Consider the following 9,696-nt stretch of genomic DNA (forward strand, 5'->3'; position numbering starts at 1 on the left):
ATAGAATAACTATACTTATGACTAATTCTAATATATTATACATTATGTATCATATTTTAATATATTCATAGCATATAACAGACATAACAAAAGCAATGTTTAATAAGTTCAAAAATCATATAGGTTTTTCTGCTGGTAAGAATAAACATTATCAGTTAATAATTTAATAAAAGTTAATAGAAAGTGATACAATTTATTTATCAAAAATATTTTAGGAATGTCCAAATATGTCACCCAAGACAGCCACTAAATCTGTAATTGTTCTAATACTCAATAATGTAAATGTGGAGGGGATATTTATACAACAGCTATGCCTCTTGTCCAAAAAGATCGGCCTTGATAATTTACTATTTCTTTATTCCCCATGACCTGGAATTTTGCTAGTACAAGGAAGGGAAAGACATAATATTTTGGAGAGCAACTCATTTTCCTATAAGATATATGTCTGCTAGCCTTTTTCATTTTTATTGTAGGAATGCTGCTTGCCACACACAGCATTTCTGACCTTTTGACATACCGAGAGTCTTGTATAAACCTTCAGCCAAATTACATAAATAATTTAGGGAGGGTGAACAAATCCAATAAGATTTCCCTGTAAAAAATATATTTCATGTATTTAACAAGATACTAGTTCTGTATCTACTAATATTGTAAAGGAGAGAGATACAGCTAATCCAGGTGCAGCACTTATTGAATTAACTAAAGTAAAATAAACTTGATACCTAACACATAGAAATGGAATTGCTGAGTGGGTGACTTTGGGCCAGTCACTGTCTCCCTGCTGATCTGAAAAAAGCAGACCCAGTACTTGTGGAAAATAGTAGGAAGGGGGGTGGAAAGTGTCAGTAATCAGAGAGAAAAATGCTTTTCATTTTGGACATATCCATTACAATTGTTATGATCTCAAGTTGAAATCAGAAAGCAATTGGTTCAATATTGAGATTCAACAGCAGAAATTCTCACCTCTTGAGACATAGTCTTATACCAAACAAAATTCTTTTTTTTGAAAAATGTTTTATTGGTTTTTACAAATGTTTTGAGGAAAAGGGGTAAATAGGCATAGAAAATTTTGACAGCTACCTCATGCGGAAGGTGGTAGACCCCCCCAAATCTCGCAACTTTTACAAAGAAAAAAAAAGAAAACATCAAAATTTGAATAAACATTGGCAGCTTTTGATTTTACATTAAATCATCAATATATTCAATCATTTTTTGTATCACTTCCAACAATTACATCATAACAACAATTGCAATAATATTTCAGCTCATTTTTGTGACCTGAGTCTTCTCAGTGTTGCATCCTTCCCCCTGTCGGCTGGCAGAGCCTTGGCCCCGTCCTCCTTCATATCTTGTGTACTGTCCCCTGTTTCATCTAGGAGGGTATTGTGTTTTTTAATGAAAGCCTCCGCCTCCATAACTGTATTAATTCTAATTCTGCTGCCCTCCCAGAAAATCAGCATACCTTCTGGCAATAACCATCTAAACCAGACTCCTTTATTATATAATTTCTTTGCTAAAGAGGAATATTTCTTCCTCTTATGTCTTACTTTATTTGGAATCTATTTAAGAATGGTCATTTCTTTGTCTTTATATTTTAGTGGTTCCCCCTTTTGAGCTCCTAGGACCTCATCTCTTGTGGTCTTTCTAAGAAATTTAACATGAATTTCCCTTGGAACATTGTGTGTTCTAGCGTATGCTGAATTGATCCTATAAATCAGATCAATATCTCACCATAGCTGTTGTTTATCTCTTTTAATGTATGAGATTGTAGTCATAATCTCCTTAATCTAATAATCTAAGATTGTAGTCATAATCTCCTTAAGATCTTCATTCTCTGTTTCTGGCAAGTTTTGGAATCTAAGGAAAAAAGACATTCTTTCAAATTCTGTCTTTATCATATGATTTTCAAATTCTATATTCCCCTTCTGAATTGTCTTAACCTCCTCCCTCATCCCAGCTGCGCCCTCCTCCAGTACACCTATTCTCTGTTTGTTTTTTGTAGCTTGTTGTTGCGTTTCTCTGAGCTGGTCATTTAATTCTGTCAGTTGTTTTTTCAATTCATCCTGTCCCTTTAAAAGAGTTTGAAGCATTTGGTGAACAGATAAATCCTTTGAGCTCTCTTCGGGAGCTTTAGATTGTAGAAATGACGCCAGTTGTGTCTGTTGAGTAATCGGGCTGGACGTAGAGGATGTCGGGGCCAAGGATGCATTACCAGGCAGCAATTTTTTAGGGCCCATATTAAATTCAGAGATAGCTATAGGTCTGTACAAAGAAATGGCGTCCGTGGAAAAGCACAACCAGGAGAGATCGTAAGGCAGGCAAGCCCAGAAGAGAATGTTAGTCTTCCTGTACAGCTCCAAGCCAAATAATTGAATCAAATATTCCAAATCCAAGGGAAATACGTAGTAAGAGAGGCTCCTGGAGATCTCTGGGGTGTGAAATAGTACAAAGCCAGAAAATCTTTCAAGAGAGGAACTTCATTCGTAAAGGCAAGGAAGAAGGAGGAAGTTGGCCATCTTGGCTCAGCCTTCACAGGAGGTCAGAAAGCAACAAGTCAAAAGTTCCCATAAAATAGTTTAAAAGAATCAACTCAGCCATCCTTTCTCGCAATTATAGCAAAAAGTCATTCTCCCATTACTTAGAGGAAGTGAAAGTAGGTTTTTAACTCTTTCTCTCTCCTCTGAGAGATATTACGAATGCCGCTTTTCCGAGGGGGGTTGGACCCCCCCCCTCCAATCTTAACACTTCCAAGGATTGAAACGAAGCTTTAAAAAGACTGCTGTTCATCAATTGAGTAGATTAACAAGAGATTTGGGGAGACTTCCCACCTCACCGCACTTCAGCTGTAGCCTTCAATTAGTTGTTTCCTTCCAGGCTCCGCTCGGTGAAGATGCGTGGCGACATGACAGCGCCGCCACGCACCCCCCACGCTTCCCGGCTCCTGGGCCGAAGTTGGAGACAACCCCCCCACAGCCTCCACCAGTCCAGGGGGTCCCAACAAGCTGCCCTGCGGCAGGGAGCCCCAACAGGGCCCCCTGTGCTCCCAAGGGGAGCCCACTGAAAAGACGAGTAGCGGACATGCACGTCAGTCGCCTTCGGGGACCGGAAGTCATCTCCAAACAAACAAAATTCTTATAAAGATAAAGGGACAAAGTTCCTGCCAGCTACTATCAGGGAAAGAGAGGTAGCTTCTTTATTTCCAGAAAGAGTCGAGTTTTCTGAAGTGACTGGAAGCAAGGTGAGTCTGAAGTTACGCTATCATGAAGAGTTGCTACTATGGTCATATTACACTGACCTGCAATAAATTACTAAAAACAGCTCACATCTCTGCCCTGATTTCTAGAGACAGACAAAATAAGGCACCATGTTACTGTGGATTATTATTCTATGCCCCAGGGAATCTTTTATTCTCTGCCTCTGATTCACTACATAAATAAACAGTTGCGTCAGTTTTGTTATAGGCTATGCAATTCAGAGTCTTCATCTTCACAGTTGAGTCAGGGGCAGGAAGCCTAATTCTGTTTTACCACTAGAGCTCTGTCTATTCTAGTAAGTGTATCATCTTATTCTTCCTTGTCACTGAGCATGATTAGAGGTTGGAGATCTGATAAGAATAAAAAGGTTACTGTAGCATTTCAAGTAGGGGATAATGTTTAGACCTGTATGGAATGGTGCAGTGATCCATCAGGTGAGTTGTCCTTGGCAGTCTGTTAGCAGGTGTCCATCTTCTCTACTGCTTCTGAAAACTATGATGTCAGCCCATTGATAGGAAAGCCATTTTGCCTGTCCCTTAAGCAAAAAGGGCCCTCATTAATATTATTTTTTTTAAAAAACTTTAAAAATAATTACATTTTAAATATTTTAAATATTGTCATTTTTCCCCCATGGCCCCATCTCTGTTTTCTATATAGTACTCTTCCATTTTTATAATATGCTGCTTGGAAGATTTCTTTTTATAAGAGTGGTGTGTCTGATTCAATAATACAATAATACAATAATACAATAGTAGAGTTGGAAGGGACCTTGGAGGTCTTCTAGTCCAACCCCCTGCCTAGGCAGGAAACCCTATACCGTTTCAGACAAATAGCTATCCAACATCTTCTTAAAGACTTCCAGTGTTGGGGCATTCACAACTTCTGGAGGCAAGCTGTTCCACTGATTAATTGTTCTCACTGTCAGGAAATTTCTCCTCAGTTCTAAGTTGCTTCTCTCCTTGATTAGTTTCCACCCATTGCTTCTTGTTCTACCCTCAGGTGCTTTGGAGAATAGTTTGACTCCCTCTTCTTTGTGGCAACCTCTGAGATATTGGAATAATGCTATCATGTCTCCCCTAGTCCTTCTTTCTCTTAAGCTAAACATACCCAGTTCCTGCAACCGTTCTTCATATGTTTTAGTCTCCAGTCCCCTAATCATCTTTGTTGCTCTTCTCTGCACTCTTTCTAGAGTCTCCACATCTTTTTTACATCGTGGCGACCAGAACTGAATGCAGTATTCCAAGTGTGGCCTTACCAAGGCATTATAAAGTGGTATTAACACTTCACGTGATCTTGATTCTATCCCTCTGTTGATGCAGCCTAGAACTGTGTTGGCTTTTTTGGCAGCTGCTGCACACTGCTGGCTCATATTTAAATGGTTGTCCACTAGGACTCCAAGATCCCTTTCACAGTTACTACTACTGAGTAAGGTATCACCTATACTGTACCTGTGCATTCCGTTTTTGTTGCCTAAATGTAGAACCTTACTCTTTTCACCATTGAATTTCATTTTATTAGATAGTGCCCAATGTTCAAGTTTGTCAAGATCCTTCTGTATCTTAAGCCTATCTTCTGGAGTGTTGGCTATTCCTGCCAGCTTGGTATCATCTGCAAATTTGATGAGTTCCCCATTTATTCCCTCATCCAAATCATTGATGAAGATGTTGAAGAGTACTGGGCCTAAAACAGAGCCTTGGGGTACTCCACTGCATACTTCCCTCCATGTAGATGCAGTTCCATTGAGAACTACACGTTGAGTGCGGTTGGTCAGCCAGTTACCAATCCATCTGGTGGTGATGCTGTCTAACCCACATTCTTCTACTTTATCTAGTAGTAGGTTATGGTCTACCTTATCAAAAGCCTTACTGAAGTCCAAGTAAACTATATCAACGGCATTCCTCTGGTCCACTAATTTTGTCACATTATCAAAGAATGCAATAAGATTAGTCTGGCATGATCTGTTTTTGACAAATCCATGTTGGCTTTTGGCTATTACTTTGTTTGCTTCTAGGTGTTCGCAAATTCGTTGCTTGATTATTTTTTCCAGAATCTTTCCTGGTATTGAGGTTAGGCTGATAGGTCTGTAGTTTCCTGGATCTAATTTTTTCCCTTTTTTGAAGATGGGAACCACATCAGCTCTTTTCCAGTCCTCTGGTAGTTCCCCGGTGTTCCAGGATCTCTGAAAGATATAATTCAGTGGTTCTGAGATCTCGTCTGCTAGTTCCTTCAGAACTCTGGGGTGTAATCCATCCGGTCCTGGTGATTTGAACTCATCTAGGGTAGACAGGTGCTCACTTACCATTTTCTTCCCTATTTCAATTTGTGTTCCTAATTTTGTGGTGCTGCTTTTGATAGGTTGGACTGTTTTATCCCTTTGTGTAAAGACAGATGCAAAACATGAGTTAAATAGTTCTGCTTTCTCCCTGTTGCTTGTCACCTTCTTGCCACTTTCTCCTAGCAATGGACCAATTGTTTCCTTAACTTTTTTCTTGTTTTTAACATGTTGGAAGAAGCTTTTTTTGTTAATTTTTACTTTTGTGGCAAGCCTTTCTTCATTGTGAGCCTTAGCTTTCCTCACTTCATCTTTACAGGCTCGGGCTATTTGCTGATATTCTGCCTTAGTTATGTCCCCCTCCTTCCACTTTTTATACTTACTTTTTTTGTCTTTCAGTTTGTCAGATAGTTGTTTATGCAGCCATGCTGGTTTCTTTTGGGAGCTGTTGTTTTTCTTCTTCATTGGTATTGTGTTAGACTGGGCTTTTCTAATCTCATTTTTCAAAATTTCCCAAGCTTCTTGAGTTGTTTTCCCCTCGAGGATTCTCATCCATGGAATTTTTCCCAATTCATAGCACATTTCTACACATCCTTGGAAACTAACATTAGTTGTGAGATTAACTACTATTTATAGAAGCATTTTCCCCAGTACTAATCCGTGGCAAAGTTGGACATGTTGATTTTTGCCTATTGTTTTAAAAATTAGATAAAGGGGAACAAAGTGGCAAATCTACACAGCTGTTTTGAACTGAAGTTTTGACAAGATTTCTAGAAGCTCCTGACGCCACTTCCATGGGTATAAAGTACCCTGCTCTGCAATTGAATCCTATTATTTTGGTTCAGTGCCCAGTAAGATGCATCAAGTATAGAAGGAAAGCCTGCAGAAACAGTAAGACTGACAGTGGAGGACACTTTGAACACAAGGCCACCAGTTATTTCCTCCTCCGAGGTTCCTAAGATTAGGCCATGTATTCTGGCTAGAAGGCTAAACAAACCCTTAGGCATGTCTGTCTGTCTGTCTGTCTGTCTGTCTGTCTGTCTGTCTGTCTGTCTGTCTGTCTGTCTGTCTGTATGTATGTATGTATGTATGTATGTATGTATTTTAATGTTTAACTGCCCGATAGCTGAAGCTCTCAGGACAGTTTATGGTAAAAACTACATGTGAAGTTCAAACATATGTAATAATTCAAAAATGAGATTTGAAGCAAAGACACCATACAAATGAGGCAGAACTCAAGTGGTGATTCAAACTGTTAAAATTCAGTTAAGAAATAATTAAAAGGCAATTAAAAACAAATGCCTAGGAAAATAGAAAGATCTTCACTTGCTCTGAAAAGTTGCTAATTTGAATATAGGTACTGCCCATTTCACTCTCAAAGGTAAGACTGTTTTATGGAACACACTCATTTTATGTCATGCAGTCTGGAATTTTGTTGTTTAAATGTTGTTCACTATGAAGGGACATGAATATTCCCAGCAAAAAATAATAATAATAGAAAAGTGGAGTTTGTCTATTAAATTTTGAAAACAAAAGTTCAAGGGCAAAATTTGGAAAGCTTGTTTACTCTTACATTTTTCAGGTGCTTTTGTTGTTCCAAAGTATCTCATCTGTACAAATATACATGCGATAATGCATGTACAAGATACAAGGTCACCTCCTTTTGTATGCTTTGGCAATTATAAATTCAGTGCTTTCTTCCACAACTATCCTCGTCCTTCACTTTAAAGGTCACATTTAAGTGACTTGAATTTTCTACACGCTCTTGGAATTTGACTTCAAGGTTGCCACTTGAAAGAAATTATTGTGGATTACGGTACTTGCTTTTTTGTGATATTTCAGTTTTTATTTCATTTGAATAGGGCCCACTCAGTCTTTTGTTTTAATTAGTGACCCTTCCATTAGAAACATCAAAACCAGAAAGATATGCATTTATTTTCCTAGCAGAGAGTTGCAAAAGCAATAATCTACAAATCATTCTTCAAAAGAAGAAATGTCAGGGATGAATTTATAGCAAAACCTGGGAAGAATGATGAACTCTTTCATATATGTTCATAAAGTAGCAATGGAAGTAGGAAGGACAACCAAGATAATAAATTCAGCATTTTGTCAGTGAGGGTCAGGCACTCAAAATATATTGATCTGGTTTTCAACAGTCAAAACTTCCCAAGTCAAATAATGAAGCCATAGATATCAAAAATAACTACTGCTAATTCAATAAACATCCCCATTTCAGATAGTAGATGCCAGACATTACTTCAATTCAGTAAAAATACATTTAAGTCAAAATTCTTTAAAACTTTCCAAACAATCTGTTGTAAAGGCTTGATTATATGAATTGGCAGAAGTTTGTTTCCAATTTCTTAAACCAATCTTTTTTTGCTCAGTTTAATCCAGAGTGTGTCTTGGCAACCGCATGGATTTTTTTAAAAAATCCAGAGAGATTCTGCTGACCAGAATTCACCCACCTGGCTGCTGATCTCCACCATGATGCCAGTCCTGCTTCTGCAGGGACATCTAGTTTACATGAAAACTTACCCCAAAACCTTCAGATTTGGAGGATTTTTCAATCCAAGAACTTTCAAACTTTCAATGAAAGAGCTACCTATCATATAATGAAACAGGTCTTTTGTACTTGGATTAAAAGTTACTTGCTATAAATGCGGTTCTGCCATAATATAAGTATTCGCAATTCAAGAGGGAATATTTACACGTAAAAAATCCTAGAAAATTAATATCACATTCCAAATTAATTGAAATACGTTTTGTGGGGCCAAAATATATGGAGATACTAAATTCTGAATTAACATTGATTAGCATTGATTATGATGGTAGCATAATTATTCAGGATGCTGTTACTTCTAAAGATACATCTCTATATTATGAAAACATTTTCAGAAAAGTGAAACAGGCTATAAAATACTGTTGGAAGAAATGTCCTTCTGGGTTCAGTTCCAAGTGGGGGAAAAGACACTGGAAACATGGAGGCTGCTTGGAAAGATAAATAAATAATAAATAAATAAATATTTATTTCTTAGCCGCACCCTCTCCCGAAGGACTTGGGGCGGCGTACAATGAAACATATGAAATAAATATGTGGACAAAACAAACATATAACAGAGACATATACCGAGGCATACGCAAGGAGGAGGTCGGCTGATGAATAAAAAACAATTAGAATACAGTGATTAAAAAACCCCTAAATAATTAAATATAATTAAAATACCCAATTAAAAACCCGTCAGGAGCGATATGGTTAGATCAAAGTTGAGCCAGGCCAGCTACTTGGAATAGGTGGGTCTTAAGCTTAATACGAAAGGAGCGGAGGTCAGAGGTATTCCTAATATCCGGAGGGAGGTCATTCCACAGGGCTGGGCCTGCCACAGAGAAGGCTCTACTCCTAGGCGCCGCCCCCCGACACTGTCTAGTGGACGGCACCTGGAGGAGGCCCTCTCTGTGCAAGTGGATTGGTCGCAGGGATGTATGGGGCAGAATACGATCCCGCAAGTAACTAGGTCCTGAGCCATGGAGCGCTTTAAAGATTGTTATCAAAACCTTGAAACGCACCCGATAGACCACAGGAAGCCAGTGCAGCTCGCGCAGGAACGGTGTCACATGGGAGTACCTAGTACTCCCCATAATTACCCACACGGCTGCGTTCTGGACCAACTGTAGCCTCCGGGTGCATTTCAAGGGAAGCCCCATGTAGAGAGCGTTACAGTAGTCCAAGCGAGACGTCACCAGCGCATGAGTGACTGTGCGTAAGGCGTCCCGGTCCAGTAGGGGGCGCAATTGGCGCACCAGGCGAACCTGGTGGAACGCCCCCCTTGCCACGGCTGTCACATGGTCATCCATGGACAGCCGGGCATCCAGGAAGATGCCCAAATTGCGTGCCCGCTCCACGGGGGCAAGTTGAATGCCCCCAATGGCCAATGATGGAGTTAATTGGCTGAACCGGGGAGCTGGTACCCACAGCCACTCCGTCTTGGAGGGGTTGAGCTTGAGTCGGTTGTCATCCATCCAGATCCGTACGGCTTCCACACACCGGGACATCACTTCAATGGCCTCGTTGGGGTGGTTCGGGGTGGAAAAGTACAGCTGAGTATCATCAGCGTACAGGTGGTATCCCACCCCGAAACCACGGATGATCTCACCCAGCGGCTTCATATA

This window comes from Natrix helvetica (genome assembly GCF_964273705.1).
Source record: "Natrix helvetica genome assembly, chromosome: 3".
NCBI lineage: Eukaryota > Metazoa > Chordata > Lepidosauria > Squamata > Natricidae > Natrix > Natrix helvetica.